The following is a 15,713-nucleotide window of genomic DNA, read 5'->3' on the forward strand; positions in this document are numbered from 1 at the left end:
ACACAGAGTTTTGCTCTCCAGGTTTTGCTTTGAACAAAAATCTAAAAATGATAAATAGTTCTTAGTGGTATTAAAAGTAAAAAATATTAAATACTCACCACATACACCCTCTTTATTGTCAAAATCATCCACCTCCAATGCTTTACTTAATCTTTCCCATGGTAGTTACTTCACAGTTTACAATTCTTGTTCGGCACCTTGGATGTTTAAAAGCACAAAAGTAGCATATTATTAAAATGCAAGCCTTCAATATATTTTAGGAGATTAATGAAGTAATTTCTATAAAAAGAATATGAATCTTTACTGATGTGCACTTAGGCCTATCTTGTAAGTAGCTTGATGTTTTAAGACGCTGTTACAAACTCCATCTAAATCCTACCATAGGGATGCTACGCTATCAGTAAAACTACACTACTATCGATTGCAGGCTGTACTTATACTCCAGTCTGTATTTATGCTTTGACATGCGTTTTGGAAAACACAGCCATCTCGTTGTTTAATAAATGCCTGTTTAAAAGGCCTGGGTGAATTACAAAGTGGTGAAGCTCAGCATATTAATTTTTTTCCTTCTATCAAGGGCAGGTATGTGTGGTGCCAACACCACACGCATCTCTTTGGGTCTGCTTTGAGGAGGGCAAGACCAGGTAGCACCAGCGGAACTTTTTTTTACCCCAAATATTCGTTTTTCTTTGCATCTGTAGTTGTGCAGAGGGGGTCCCGACTAGAACGACTTGGTCTTGAGGGGCGACCTTTCAGGCCTCTGCCCCAACCCCTCGCACCTGCACACATCATTACCCCGGGCTTCTCATCATTTATTTATTGACTCATCACTTCTGCGCGCTGGGGTGTCCTTGCGGGTGCGGCGGTCGGGAGTCACGGCAGGAGCAGGTACGACGCCGGTCCCGGGCCGCCTCTCTTCCGGCCGCGCGGATCTGGCGGCGCCGGGCGGGGCAGCGAGTGCCGGCGGTCCCGGGCCGCGCCGGCGCTGCCGCGACTGCAGCCGCCGCCCTTTCCTCGTCCCCATTCCGACGGGAAGACGCTGGGGCGGTGCGGGGGCGGTGTAAGGCCGGCCGGGCGCTGGGTGACGCCAGAGCGGGTGGTCCCGGCGAGGGCGGGCGGCAGGAGGGGGTGGCTGTTCTGTTGGCTGTGTGGGACTGGCCGGGAGTAGCAAGGGGTTGGGAAGTCCTGACCGAAGGCAGACTCTGGGGAGGCTGGAAGCAGAGTCGTGCCCCGCGTACCCCGGCAGAGCTGCCCTCATCGGGCCCCTCCGGAGGCTGTTCAGAGCCTTTGCCCACGGCTCCGACCTTTGGAGTAAGTGTGTGTCGCCACTGTGGGAGGCCGAAGCCCAGCTTTGCGGTGCCGGCGGAGCCCGGGTTGCCACTCCTGCTAGCTCAGGGCCAGGCTGGATGGAGCAGCGGCTGCTGCTCGCCAGCCGCGGGAGGATAGGTGGCTGGTGGTCGGAGCCGGCGTGCTGGGGCTTCAGAGAGGGCTGGAGTGGCCCAACACTCAAGGCCAGGCTCGGGAAGCTCCAGCCGCGCATTGCAGTCCTGGGAAGGGGATACAACCGTGTCCAGCAGGCTGGTGTTGAAGCCGTGGCGTGAGTGAGGTTAGATGGAGTTCCACAAACACTGGGCATTATATGTTGTTTCCAGTCTTTTGGAAAGATGTTTTTCCAATACCCTGCTCCACCTCTCCAACTGCACCGCCTTAAAACAACCAACCAACCAACCAACCAGCAAAAAAAAACCCCAAAACCCCAGACCTCCCAACTTTTTTTTTTTTTTTTTTTTTTTTTTTTTTTTTTTTTTTTTTTTTTTTAATGCTCCCCTGCTGATATTTTCAAGGGCTTTGCAGGGAAGAGATGGGTTTTAGAGGGAAAAAGGCTGCCAAATTCGTTAAGTCAACAGTGAAAAGGGAGTTTGTTTGTTTTGCTAAATTGATCCTGTTCTGGTAATCTGAAATGTTTCATTGTTACTAAAGGCAGTTTCTGAAACTGGAGTTTGCAAGTTGCTATTGTCCTTTAAATGTCTCAGCTGACCAATTTTGTTTTTTCCCCAAGACTTTTTTAATTGTATTTTTTTTAAACTGTTTTCAGATTAAAGATAGGAGATATTTCATCATAGACAAATAAATTTTCTTTCAAAGATTAGACATGACTGAATTTGTCCTAAAGAGTGTAAAAATAGTATTTATTACTTTGTGAATGACAACACAGACTGATATTAAAATTAAATCTGCATCTAGTGGTAACCACTCCTGCCACACATGCATTTTATAAATAAGTAATTTTTTAGGAATGTACTTTTTTTTTTTTTTTTTTTTTTTTTTTTTTTTTAATGAGACTGAAATGCCATCTGAAGGAATTTGATAGCTATAGAAATCCCAAATCTCCTGCTTGCTGTGAAGCATGAGTGCTGTGGACCTTATGTGTTGTGTTCAAAGTCCCCTGAAGTCTGTTGAAATCCAGTTTACTCTGACAGGCTGATATGAGATACTAAAATGGAAGCTCAGCCCCGTGTCACTGGCCCCCCAGATCCAACTTCTGCCTCAAAATTAATCTTTGGGTATGCTCTAACATCAGTTCCTGTGCCAGACACTATGTGTCTGTAAGTCATTCAAATGTACTTATCATGGTACGACTATGTTCCACCAAATGTAAAAGTTTATACATACGCATGTGCACTTTAGGGGTATAACCCTTGTAGCCTATGATATTACTTAAGTGTAAATAGTGGAAGAATTTAACCTACTAACCTCTCCCTTGCTGAGGTTTATGGACTCCAAAAGTGTGAGTCTTGCCTGAAAGAAATGCATCAAGGGTTTTGAAAGTTTTCAGTGCTAGTAAGAAATTGGCAAGCAAAACTTTATTCTCAGACAAACTCAAATCTCAGTAACTAGTTTCAATTCTATGCCCCTTCCTCAGTTTCTTCTGACATAAAGTTTAGGTAAAATTTCAAGCTAAATGGGCTTTTTTTTTTTTTTTCCCCTATGCAAAAAATACCAAGACAGATCAAATATGAGCTTAGAGTGGAAATTTGGAATCAATTCCCCATCATAACAGGGTTTGAGTACAGGAATGTATTTGAAGAATAATTTTGGAAATACTGTCATTTTCATGAACTGATGTTTATCAGTCTGATAATTCTACATCTTCGTATGCAGAAACATCAGAATTTTTTTTTCAAAAGCTAAGCATTTAGTGGAGGTATAATTTATTGTATAGGTTAATAAGTCTGTGATTAAAGTCTGTCTAGATTGTTAAACAGTCTTCACCCAAGAGATACAGTATATTTACTATTCAACTCGCTTGCTAATATAGAAGACCTATCTCTCACAGCTTCTATAATTGATGCAGAGGAAAATTACTTTGTATTTCATTGTAAATTTATGCAGCTTTAGAAGTCTTAAACCTGTATACTGTTAGCTGGGTATTTCTAAAGAAGTTCCTGCTAGGGCAGTTCCTTCTATTTATCTCTAAAAAGAAAGGCTTCCATAAATTGTTTCAGAATTAGCATTTAAGTAAGGAGCACCCTTTTTATTCGCTTCACCACATTTATTTGTCCATGTGATTGCTTGCCATTGAATAAGGAGAATCTCTCTGTGATTCACTTTCATTTTGGGAAAGCTGGGAGGGAGCTAGAAAAGGATTTTTTTAGGCTGTGCGTTCCTTCTCTTTTCCAGAAATGGAATTGCCTGACTAAGGTATTGTGATATTTTCAAATATTTTGACAAAAAATGCACAATCCAAACCAAAAAATATGATTGCACCCCCTTGCTAATTGTGTGACACTCAGGCTTTTGTCTGTCTTGCACTAAGTGATGATGTGATACAGAAGCAGACAGCCATAAATGGCCAGAAAAGGCTTAATTAAGCATTCTGCAGCTGCTACAAATCAGATCAGCATCTGCATCTGTGTAGACAATAAAATTCATGGTAATTTTGAGGGCCAGGCAAAGTGGAGGTTTGTTTTGGATGGACCCCTAGCCACAATTCAAACAAAATTCAGAATCAAACATGTTCCAAGGGAGGGAAAAAAGGTTGGTCAACTTCATCTCCTGTTGCTGAAAGCCACCATGGTTTTCCACTATGGCTTGAGATGTGTATTCCAATGTCACACATGAAAGGCGCCTCTTAAAATATTCAAAACTTCAGCTTTTTCCCTAAAAAATACTTTCCAGGTGTTTTCTAAATTAGACTTTGAACTATATTTTAGATAAGCCTGCTTTTTGCTGTTTCTCAGACAATTTGTTTCTATTACAGATTTCATACCACTTTCTGGAACCAAAATTGGAGTAAATGATGCACAAATTTTAATGGTCAATGATCCGACCTGTTCTAACAGATATTTACACCATAGATTGAATATAGAATGCAATAGTGATAGATTAGTATATGGAATGAGGATATGAATGTATTACTCTCAAACTTTTCTATACAGATATGCTTGCATGCAGATACCAAGAAGTAATAGGTTATTCTGTGAACATTTTGACATAATGCAGTGGGTTGAGGTGTTTTCAAACTCTTCAGTACTAAATTCAAGGTTTTGTTTTGTGTTTGAACAGCTCCAAACACAAGTGTTGATCTATAAATATATCTTCTAAGTGCCAGTGTAATACTAATACCTCTGTTGTAAATATATATATATATATATATATATATATATATATATATATATATATATATACACAAATATTTTATTAGATGACTTAGAGTTGACAGTTCTTCTTGTTAAGTGAAGAACTCATAATTCTGTGACCATAAATGAAATTGCACAGTAGTTGGGTCAGCTTTTAGGCGCAATTGTGCCACTTACATTAATCTGTTTAAATCTTCCATGAACATCCTGCTGTGAGGTTTTAACTCTTCCCATGAAAGTACTTCAAAAAAGTTGATATTATTGATGTTTTAAGGAAAATAACAGGTCATGTTTGGATATGTACTTTGGTTTGGATGTATTTAATCTGTAGTTACTGCTGTTGATCTAGTTTGATCGTCTTTGTACAGCTCCTGTATGATGCACAGATTTAAGTTCCCAGACCAGAGTCTGTTATGTTCTTGCAAGTCTGCACCAATCAGCCAAGCAAGATCTGATTTCAACAATGACATTACAGATAGCTACCCTAACATGGCAAAGGGAGAAGAAATCGGATTACTAAATTAAAGTTCCTTCAGTTGGAAATTAGTATTCTTGTCAGGCAACTCAAAACCATACAGAGACAACTTCAGGGTGGTGTGGTGATATGTTTTTTGTTGTTGTTGTTTTTTTAATTCAATGAACTTCATTCAAATATGTATTGAAACTTCTTGAACTGACCAAATATATTGTTAGCCTTTTTAGTTTTAAACTCTCAGTAACAATTAAATATGTTATGGTGACTCTTGTGTTTGTCTTTACATTTTAAATCTACAGTAGTTGGAAGTTATGTGCTGCAAAACCTCTTTATCTCTGGACGTGACAGAATTGTTTTCTTTACTGTTGCTCAGCTAAAGGGGCAAGAGCTGGGAAATAGGTGCATGTTTGGAAGAGGTTTGGAAAATTTTCTAGCTCCTAAGTGAGACTGAAGGGTCTTTTTGTAGTATACATATTCATGTAGGGGAAGATACGACAATAGGAATATGGGCAGAAATAACTCAAGAGGACTGTTGCTAGTGGGGATAGATGGGTTAAGAATTTTTGGATCAAATCAAGATTCAATGAGGAGTTCCCGCATCCCTTTTGCAGGTTAAACCTAGAAGTTTGGAAGATATTTAAAGAGTGGTTTCTCCCAAAAACAAAGGAACAAAATGCTTCTTTACCCTAAGTAGAAGCCAGTTCCCTTGTATATCTGTGGAATCTCATTTCAGTGAGCTTGAGGTGCAGTATTAAATGGCTAATGAATTGATTTAGTGCAAGGACACATAATTAAATGGACAGATGTATTTTTGCAAGAGTAGGAACAATCTCCTGATATACAAGTAGATTGTTTTACAGTCTCTTCTATTTTTCTTAGCATTAATATACTCTTTTATAATTATTGCACACAATAATAATTTATTATTACCAAGCATTCTTCTTACAATAATTTTAAATTCAGGAGTTGGATTGATGCTAGGGCTAGTTGCATATAGTCATATAGGACTTTAAAAAGTAAAGGAAAAGAATGAACTGCGGATATCTATAGCAAAAACTATAGGAAGCATGTGTTTTGTATTCTTCTGTATTGTTATTTTTATAATAATAAAAGAAAGTAGAGAGAAAGGAAAAATATTGTGGGAGAGCTTTTTTGTTAAAAAAAGAGCCAAAACAGAAGATAAAATGTAGTGACCCATAAACAGAAAGGTTTATTTTGCAGGACTAATCCTTAGCACATTGGTATCATACTATTCAGCTTTTAATTTTTTTGCCCTTATGTTTCAGGATACAGTGCATCAGCTATATTAAAATTAGATTGCACTTCATATGCTATGAGTATAACTTCTAAGTATATATGTAGAACTAGTAATTCTATAAGCTATATTTATGAACAAAAGTGTACTGCTGTTCCATTCATTCTATTATTTATTTAAATTAATTTTATTTTTCCCTATTCAGTTATTTTACATACTTCCAGTAAATTTGTGTATGTTAGCTTAAATCTAGATTTTTATTCTGTATTTAGCTGTATTTATTGAACTTGATTTAGAATCCAGTGCCTTTAGAGTTATGCACAGAAAGCACTCTGCTTTTGTCTTTATTGAAGATTTCTTAAGTGGTGCTTTCAGAGCTTATATCATAATGCTTAGTTGCTTTCAAAGGAACAGACCCATATCTGACTATGCAATAAACTTTCAGTACTTTAATTGGAGAAGACAACTCCCATTAATAAACAGTTCATGTACCTGCGCACTGTGACAGGGGTTACACTTTGAGGCCTGTCCTTGTAACCTAGTTTATGGTGAATGTAGATGCAACAGCATTTTTGAAATGGGATAGGACGGTGGAGCTCCAAGCAGTCATTGAGAGTGGTGTGTGAGTATGTCTTCACCTGGGAATGAGTCACAGTGGGGTGCAGGGGTGGGGAGCAGCTGCACAGCAATCCATTTGCAGCCACCAGGACAGCTCAGGGGCATGGAGCCCCCAGGCAATGCTCCAAGTGGCTCCCTACTGTTGCTAGCAGACTGGCAAAGAGGAGCGTTCTCCACTACTCCTAATGGTAGACTGATCTTTTGATTTCCGTGGTGACTATCTCAGACCAATAACGAAATAATTTCTGAACAGAAACATAATTAATGAAAGTCCAAGAAGAAAGTTATATGCCTTTTTTAGGATAAGATTTTGCCTACTGCACCAAAGAGAAAATAATTATAAATTTAAAGTGTGTATATATATACACACACACACACACACACACACACATTAATATATATATTTGTACAGACACACTCTTTATATGCACAGGTATATGTATATGTGTGTGTATGTGTGTATATATATATAAATGCACATACACTTTGTAACAGAAACATAAAATAGATTTTTTTTTTCATGTTTAGATACTCTTGTATGAAGCTATAATTGCAGCTAGTCATTCTTGTCACCCATTGATTTTTTAGCATGGATCTCCTCATCTAACTTTTATGTGCAATTTCACTGCCTTCTGTGTAAAGTGTCCAGTTTTTACCCGTTCAAATGAGAGTAGAAAGTTATGAGATGCTTTTAAAATACCATGTAAGAGTATATGAAAAAATTTGAATTAACTTTTGAAGAACACAATCTGGATTGTGAATCTCCTAAACTGAGATCTTTGCCAAAGCTTTGTGGTTAAATCCTATTTTTTGTTTATATGCACTATGGAAAAACTAATATAGACATCCTCCTTTCACTAAAACTTGGATTTACTCAAAAAGAAAAATGTGATTGAAAGCTGAGCTACACTGTAGCTTAAAAAAAAAGAAAAAAAGAAAAAAAAAAAAAGATAGTTGTAGAATAAATTGCCATCGTTTACAAAACTGAACTGACCACAGAGCTTACAAAAATAAAAGAATGTACCAGGCATTTCAATTGTGATTCTCTTTCTAAGTGAAATAGTTATAAAGTTTCAGTGCATGAAATTAGGTTTTCCTATTTCTTAATCTCAGTATTTCATTAGTAACAGAAATATTTCAGCATTTCACTTAATGTTCTGAAATCTGTTGATGCCAAAAAATAAAAACCCAAAATCCAGAGAGACCAATTAAGGGCATTCATGAAAATTTAATGGTCTAAATTATCTAGTGAGTAATCTTCACCTTTTTAAACATTAAACAATATTTTTCTAGAAAAGGAAAGCATCTTATATATACTTAACTTACATTTCACAAAATACTTTTTCCATCAGTGCAGTGAAATACAGTCTAACTTACCTGGAATTTCATTAAATTACCCAGGAGTTCATCACATTGATTATTGTTTCTAAGCCTTTAAAATCAATATAGTAAAATGCTGATGGACTTAGAGTGTACAGAACTAAAGGCTGTGTTTTTTCTTGTTTAGTGTGGCATGTACAATGTCTAGCTAGCTCCAGGAATTGCCATTACTATTAAATGATTTTGTATTTAACAGTGCTTGGTTTTAATAACTGTTATGGGGATTTGGTGTCCATACATTACATGTTATCTATGAAACATCAGAGTTTAACAGGCATTGCTCATTTTAAAGGCAGCTCTCATTTTGGGGGTTTTGTTTGTTCTACATTTCATGCTCGATCAGAAAATGTACCTTTCATATTCAGAAGTTTACTTTTTGCTTTGACTAGGAATGTTTTATCCTATTGGCCTTTTAGTCTCACATACAGTAGGATATCTTTGCAGCAAACAAAGTTGCGATTATTTTCATATAGCACATTCCAGATATAGTATCTCTTCTCCATTTTCCTATCTCTGAAAATGAAGAAAATGGATGACAACTATGCCTAATCTACCTCTGCTGAGGTAGGACTTCTCTGTCAGCAGTATGGGTCCCACACTAAGCAGCCTAGCAGAAACAAAATCAAAGATCTGGGATGTTTAAAAGGCTTTATGATTCAGGTATTATCATTCAGCCTAATCTCAGACTACTCATTGCTGATATAATTTATTTTGATATGGGGGGAAGACATACTATGGAAATAGTCTAACAGTATATTGACATATGATTCCTTTTTCTCCCCCATTAGTGTCTTCTATCTGGTGCAGTGACTTGTGATTATCTGTTTACTGAAAAGAATTCATATTAAATTTTCTGTCTGTTTACTCAAATAAATGTTTTCAATTTAACACAACTATTTGTGATGAATACTGTGAAACACAGTTAAAAGAATAAGTTATTGAAATAGAAATAATAATAAAAATGCTTTTCTCCTCTCAAGAATATTTATTTTAATTTGTGGTCACATTTTCCTGCATTTTCACATTAATTGAAATCTTATTGTTCTTAAAAAAAAACCCAAAAAACCCAAAAAAACCCCCCAAAAACTAAAAAAACCAACCAACCAACCAACCAACCAAAAAAAAAACCCAAAAAACCAAACCAAACTTCTTTTTTTCCCATCATCTAGTTTCCCAGTTCTTATGCAAATTAAAGAATACACACACAGGCATAATTTCTGGTTTTAAAGCAAGGGAATGTGTAAATTCATGATATCTTTAGAAAGCACCATATCAGGCAGTGCTCTCATGAAGCTTGTAGTTTACAAATTACATTTCACTTTATTATAAGGTTTGTGTGACAAACCTTTGATTGTCTTGTAAAATGTTCTAAACAGTGTTAATTTCACTCATTTATTCCAAAGGAAACTTAGTTGATGTTCAGAAGGACTTTCTAAGCCTCAGAATGTTTGCTGAAGCTCCAGATATTGAGCAGTCTACAGACAACAAATCCTTTTGATTTATTTGGAAATTACCAGGATAACTCATTTATTTTAAAGGAGGCAGATGAAGAGCACAGAGTACACCCTCAGCCAGCACTGTCTAGCTTCTGCTGTTCCTTCATGTAATCCTCTATGTTCTTTCCATTCAGAGTCATAGAAATGGTTTGGAAGAAAGTGAATATAAGTATACAGTCAGTTCAAAGAAACTTTTTTTGGCAGCAGAAGCTAAAATCAAGCACTGTATCAAGTTAAATGTAAAGCACCCTGAAAAGCTTATTTGCTTTCTCTCTAAGAAAGCTTTGTGAAAGTAACCATGAGCTGAATCACCCAGAGCTGTGGTAAGCAGAGCATTCCAAATACACAGGAATAATTATTTAATATTTCTTTCGATTAAAACTCACCAGTGCCCTTCTTCTGCTTCTCCAGGAAGTTGTACCCGTCAGCACCTGCTGAGGGCTTCGTTGATCAAAAAAATCAGGTAAAAAAAATCCTGTAGAATAAAGCCAGACCAGCTGGCTTTGAAGAGAACCCCCCAGTTTGGGTTGTGTTTGCCTCACTCACCCTCTGCTCTGCAGAACAGGGCTTTTTCTCCTTTGGATGTTGACCTGTAGGCTGTGTGATGTGTGTGCACAAGTGTCTGGCAGGCCAAGGTGCACCTGCTTCTGTCACTCCCAAGTAAATTTAGCTGTAAAAGGTATCACTGACAAGCAGACCTTTGTCAGTGCTGGCAGATGAACAGAGCATTGCCATCCCCCTTCAAAAGTACTCTACAAGTTCAAATGGAAAATATCTACTCGGTCATCTTACCCAGTATCCAGGATTTGCTTCTTCAAGAGGAAGGAAGGCCAAGGGGCTCATGTATGGCAAAAAAGTTTCCTCCTTTAAATAGATGTTAAAATTACATTACTCCAAGAAGAATCTATAAACAAGATGAGGCTATATTGTCTTAATTGTGTCTGGAAGAAAACTTTTTAAAACTAGGAACACAGCACACAGAAATTTCAATTCAGGTTATTAAATTGTGCTAACTGTTGAAGTTGGTTATCTTTTTTTTTTTTTTTTTTTTTTTTTTTTTTGATAACTCATTGTGCTTTTTGTCCAAATAAGTATTATAAAATTCAAACACATCACCTAGAAGGTATTAATCTCATTACCAAAACAAAAACAAAACAAAACAAAAAACAAAACAAAAACAAACAAAAAAACCCATGCAGAACTGAGAGTCTGAATTTCAAAATCAAGATGTTTGTAGCACTTATACTGTCATGGTCTACAAACCAGACACTTTTAAAATGGAACCTAAAGCAGATGTGGAGGCTCTTTTGAGGGAAGTGATCAAAACTTGGTATGCTTGTCCTTATTGGATATTTATAATTTATTTGTAATAAGGGTATTTATAATTTATATCTGTTCCTTGCTTTTCTTTTTCTCTTTCTTCCTGGAGATGACTTCTGGTAATTGAAATAGAAAGGTATAATTTGCTGGTGTGTGTGGTGTGTCTTCTCACAGAGTTAAAAAAAGAGTCACCAGCATGGGTGCCAGGTTTGATAGCAGCATACCTAGATACTCCATTTTCCACTTGAAAACTAGGCCATAAACTCAAGTGGCTTTAAAGAAAAAAATTCAATAGTGTCTACTTTGCTCTAATGTGCTATTTAGAAGGAGCAAAATGTTCCTTTCTAACAAATGAGACAAAAATTGTGTATCAGGAGCTCTTTGTAAGACAAACAAGCTTTCTATTTATTTACTTGTATAAACAACCACTCACCAAGCTGTATGTCTCTGCAGGGGCACCCTTTCAGATAGGAACATGGACCTTATTGGCATCATCTTGTATCCATGGAAACATTTTAAGTACCTTTCTCTCAATATGTACTTCGCTTATTCAAGGATCAAGAGCTGAGTACCAAATAAGTAAGTGTTTTTATTATTTTCTATGTGGAAGCTTGGTTCTTGGGGTTCATATCTGTCATAATAAAGATCCTGTACTTTCATCATGTTTGATAAAATCAAGTGTTTAATTTCAAACTTCCTATCTGCTCTATTTTTAGATTGAAATTAATGTTCTAAAAGTCCTAATGAATGGAAATTCTGAAACTTCTCATTGTCCTTTACTGTTTGAAAAACAATGATTATAGTTCACATTACCATCAGACTTAATCACTATTCTCATTGCATTAAACTAGTCTGTTTTTCTGTATTTCTGAAAAAAGGAATAGGAAAAATTAATAAGAAATCAGACTATTTTCTCTTGGTAACAGCCATACACACTCATGTCACTGTGCAGTAGGTCACAGAAACTGAGAGCTTAACAATTGTCTTGAAACTGAACCAAAAGAATGAAAATAAAGGAGCTTATTCTGGGTTTTTACACAGAAATTACTGGAAATCAAAATAATAGTTTTTCTTTTAAGATGTGTCTGCCACACTACTTAGTTAAAATATCAAAGCATAGAGCTAAGAGAAATAAGGGATTTTATGTCTCTATATTTCCATGCAGAAAAAGAAACATTGGCATGGACTACATTTATTTTCAAAGCAATCATTCTGAAGAAGACCCTTTGGAGATCAAATGTAGTTATTTCAGTATTACCTAGGCTCAAATTCAAAACTCTCTTGTAATTCCACCTGTTAATTGGAACAACTGATGCCCACTTTTAATGTACTTTGATTTGAAATATATGAAAATGAGTTATTACTATCCATTACTTAATATCCTCTATGTATTTTTTTAAAAAGCCTGCCCTAATTTTGTTTATAAAAAGCATTTTCTTCAACTGTGCGAGGCTGAAACAAGAAAATACCTTGTTAATTACAACTGCTATCAGAAAAACACATTTCTGTCTGTAAAGATCCACTGTAAAAGTCCACTTCTCACTGAAATCCTACTGGTTTAGAGCCTTGGTTAGCTAAGTATATATCTCCATATATTTTCATTTACCACTCTTGCTGTTTTTGTTTGCCACATTGTGTCCACAGTGCTGTCCCTGATGAGTGCAGATGACACAAATGATTTCTCCACTGATAAGACTGGAACAGTATTTGTGCAGAAATTCTGTAAAACTTTGCTATGTGATAAAAATTTTTACCTTTTTACATGCCTGATTCTCCATATCGGGTTTATACTTTTATTTATGGATATCTGTTTACAAATTTATAATCATTTTATTTAAGAAGTATGATCATAGTGTAGGCAAGTTGAAGCTGCCTGCCCCCCTGTGAAAGCCTCAGTGAGTAATCTGCCTGTGGGCTGGCCTGTTTGCTCTGCAGATTGCCACATGAGACCTAGGATTCTGATTGCTCCCAGGAACTTTTACTCTGAGCCAGCTAAGCATATCAGAGAGGTGAAACTTTCGGCCTCCAGAGAAGAAAGCAGCACACATGGCAATTTTTTCATTTCCCTTTCATCGTGCCCTGACCTTGTTACAAGGTCAAGGTTGCTGGGGTACTAAACAGGGAAGTAAAAGAGAACCTAATCTCAACTCAGCTGTCCATGTGTTCAGCCTGAGGTAGATGAGGAAGGTCTGACTTTGCTCATCATCCTGAAAAACAAAATTCAGCTTTATACTTGAAGGATTTCTCAGGTGCATTGCAAAATACAGTGAAAGCTGGGCTTGAATCTTCTGTTTGAAATGATGGAACCAAGATTTGCCTTGTTGACTCTATGTAACTGGCAAAAATCCAATTCTTCCTAGCCACAGACCTTGAGGAGAGAAAGGAATGAGGAAAATTGGTAGTGGTACCTCTTGGGCACATAGATCTTCATCTAAGTAATATGTTCTCAGCTTTATGATTTTTTGCATTTTAATCCAAGATGTCTTTTTTTTTTTTTCTTTTTCTCCCTAGCATTTGTTAAAAAATCACTTCCAAAATGCTAGAAAGTCAGCCTGAGCATATTGCAGATAAAATCTGTCTTCCTTCTCCATCACACAAAATAGAGATTCAACATTTGGCCTATATTCAGTTTTTCAGGTGCTAAAAAGCTATGACAAAACTGCACAGATCGTATGATAATGGGCATAATTATACAACTCTAGATCATCGTATGCCTAACTTATTATTACTATTTTAGTTTTCCACAGATCACTTCTCTAGCACCATCAACTTAGATGTACTTCAGAAAAATAAAGGCTTATTGAATGGCTTTTGAATTTACAGATGAAATAGAAATCAGTAGGAAAAAAACCCTTGGAAAAAATTCAAGAATATGGCAAAGGAATAGGTAGTATTGCTGTGAAAAGAAGAGTGAGTGAGCTGAGTTATGTGAAGACTCTTATTGACCATCAGCAGAACAAAACGTAGACAAGGAATTCTCCAAGGAATAAAATAACCTCCTCTTATTTTTGAGCTATCAGACCAAAAACAGGCCTTAAATTCTGACTCTTCCATGCCTGAAGCCTACCCAAATGAAAAGGTCTGAGAAAGACACCTGACTGACTGAAAAGCAGCTATGTTTGAGGAACTTGAACCCAACAAAATTGGTTTGCATTTGGGCTAGAAAAGGGCTGGGAGTCTGCTTCCACTGGTAGAAGCAGAGATTTTCCAGGAGGGAATGACACAGTTACAGTATCAAGGAGTGTTAAATTCCCCGTTTAAGATTTTCTCAAATACATGCAATACAGCAGTAAATACACACGGGCAAAGGACACTCTGCAAAGGACATCACTCTGAAATGACAAAGGATGTAAATATACATTTGGCAAGTGAAAGACAGAGCAATATTATGTGGATTTTCCTGATACAGAGTAGGAGCTGAGATTTTTTTTTCCCAGTGGAAAGGTGAGATTTTTTTTTCCCAGTGGAAAGGTGTATAGAAAGTAGAGGTATGGTAGGAAAAGGGCGAGTTTAGCTGCAACATTCTGAACAATTTTGAGAAAAGAATGTAGGGCGGGGTTAAGATAGATAAAGTGAGGTATCTGTCCATTTAAGTGGTTGTTAGCAATGGTGGTGAGCCACATTTCATAGAAATAAAGAACTTTATTTAGGAAAGAAGTTGCACAATAAAATATTAGAAATAGATCCATGTTATGAGAGAGAATGGAGTAAATGCAGAGACGTAGAGAAGGAGACAGAGGAAGAGACAATGTTTAAGTAGGAGTAATTCTGTTTGTTGCTGTTTGTAGGCAGAGGCAGATGCATCTGCAGCAGAAAAGGTCAGATTTGACATAAATGTAGCTGAAGGCCGAAAAAAAGATAATCCTATAATCACAGAATAACAAATTGGAAGGGACCTCAAGGCTCATTTGGTCTAACCTTTCTTGAAAAAAGCATGTCTATGAGGGTGGGAGAAAAAGAAAACTTTGGAACATGCTTCTCTGCTTTTCCAGATTTGTGCCGTAAAGTGAAAACAACTTTTCAAAAAAGAAAATTAAAAGCCCTGTAGGGGAAGGACAGATGAGTGAAAGAGAAGAATTTGGCCTCTCTGTGAATTACTGGTTCTGCTGAAATGCTGAGACAACTGTATACACACCTTTACAAGCACCTCCAATGCTCCTATTTGTAGATTTTGTTTAAAAAATGTAAAAAAATCTATGGGGAGAAGTTATTTATGTAGTCAGAAGTACTTTCTGACACATGCAGGAATACTGGGTAGCCAGTATGTTTGTGTAATTCAATATGCAGAGCAAAGGGGCAGTAAGGGAGGAGATGACACTGCAGGAGTTTGGCATCTCGTATAGGGCAGCCTCTGTGCAGTACTTTGAAGGCTGTAGCACTGCCTCAGCCACAAGAGGTTCACATACAACATACGCACACACTAGGTGCACACCTATTAGGCAACAGCCTGATGTCCAGGAACTACAAATACGTAAGTCAAAACAAACCTGTCTTACTAAATTCTCTCACAGTTAAAATAATAAAAATGG

At 37.0% G+C, this 15,713-nt stretch overlaps 1 protein-coding gene and 1 long non-coding RNA gene across 10 annotated transcripts in view; one reads left to right on the forward strand and one right to left on the reverse strand.

The window, feature by feature from the left end:
- Positions 1-10,405, reverse strand: part of MEF2C (myocyte enhancer factor 2C) — a 140,190-nt gene extending 129,785 nt beyond the window's left edge. For all 8 annotated transcript variants that reach the window (XM_040089318.1, XM_040089314.1, XM_040089315.1 and 5 more), the window contains exons 1-2: positions 10,251-10,405; positions 99-197 (exon numbers count right to left, since the gene is read on the reverse strand). The gene's annotated coding sequence lies outside the window, so the exon portion shown is untranslated. The remainder of the gene's footprint in view (positions 1-98; positions 198-10,250) is intronic.
- LOC120765060 (uncharacterized) overlaps positions 1,135-15,713 on the forward strand; it is a 32,314-nt gene continuing 17,735 nt past the window's right edge. The window contains exons 1-3 of one of the 2 annotated variants that reach the window (XR_005704362.2): positions 1,135-1,311; positions 10,276-10,327; positions 11,638-11,763. This is a non-coding gene — a long non-coding RNA (uncharacterized LOC120765060). The remainder of the gene's footprint in view (positions 1,312-10,275; positions 10,328-11,637; positions 11,764-15,713) is intronic. The other variant, XR_005704363.2, reaches the window with a different exon arrangement.

The sequence above is a fragment of the Hirundo rustica genome, chromosome Z, assembly GCF_015227805.2.
Source record: "Hirundo rustica isolate bHirRus1 chromosome Z, bHirRus1.pri.v3, whole genome shotgun sequence".
NCBI classification, from domain to species: domain Eukaryota; kingdom Metazoa; phylum Chordata; class Aves; order Passeriformes; family Hirundinidae; genus Hirundo; species Hirundo rustica.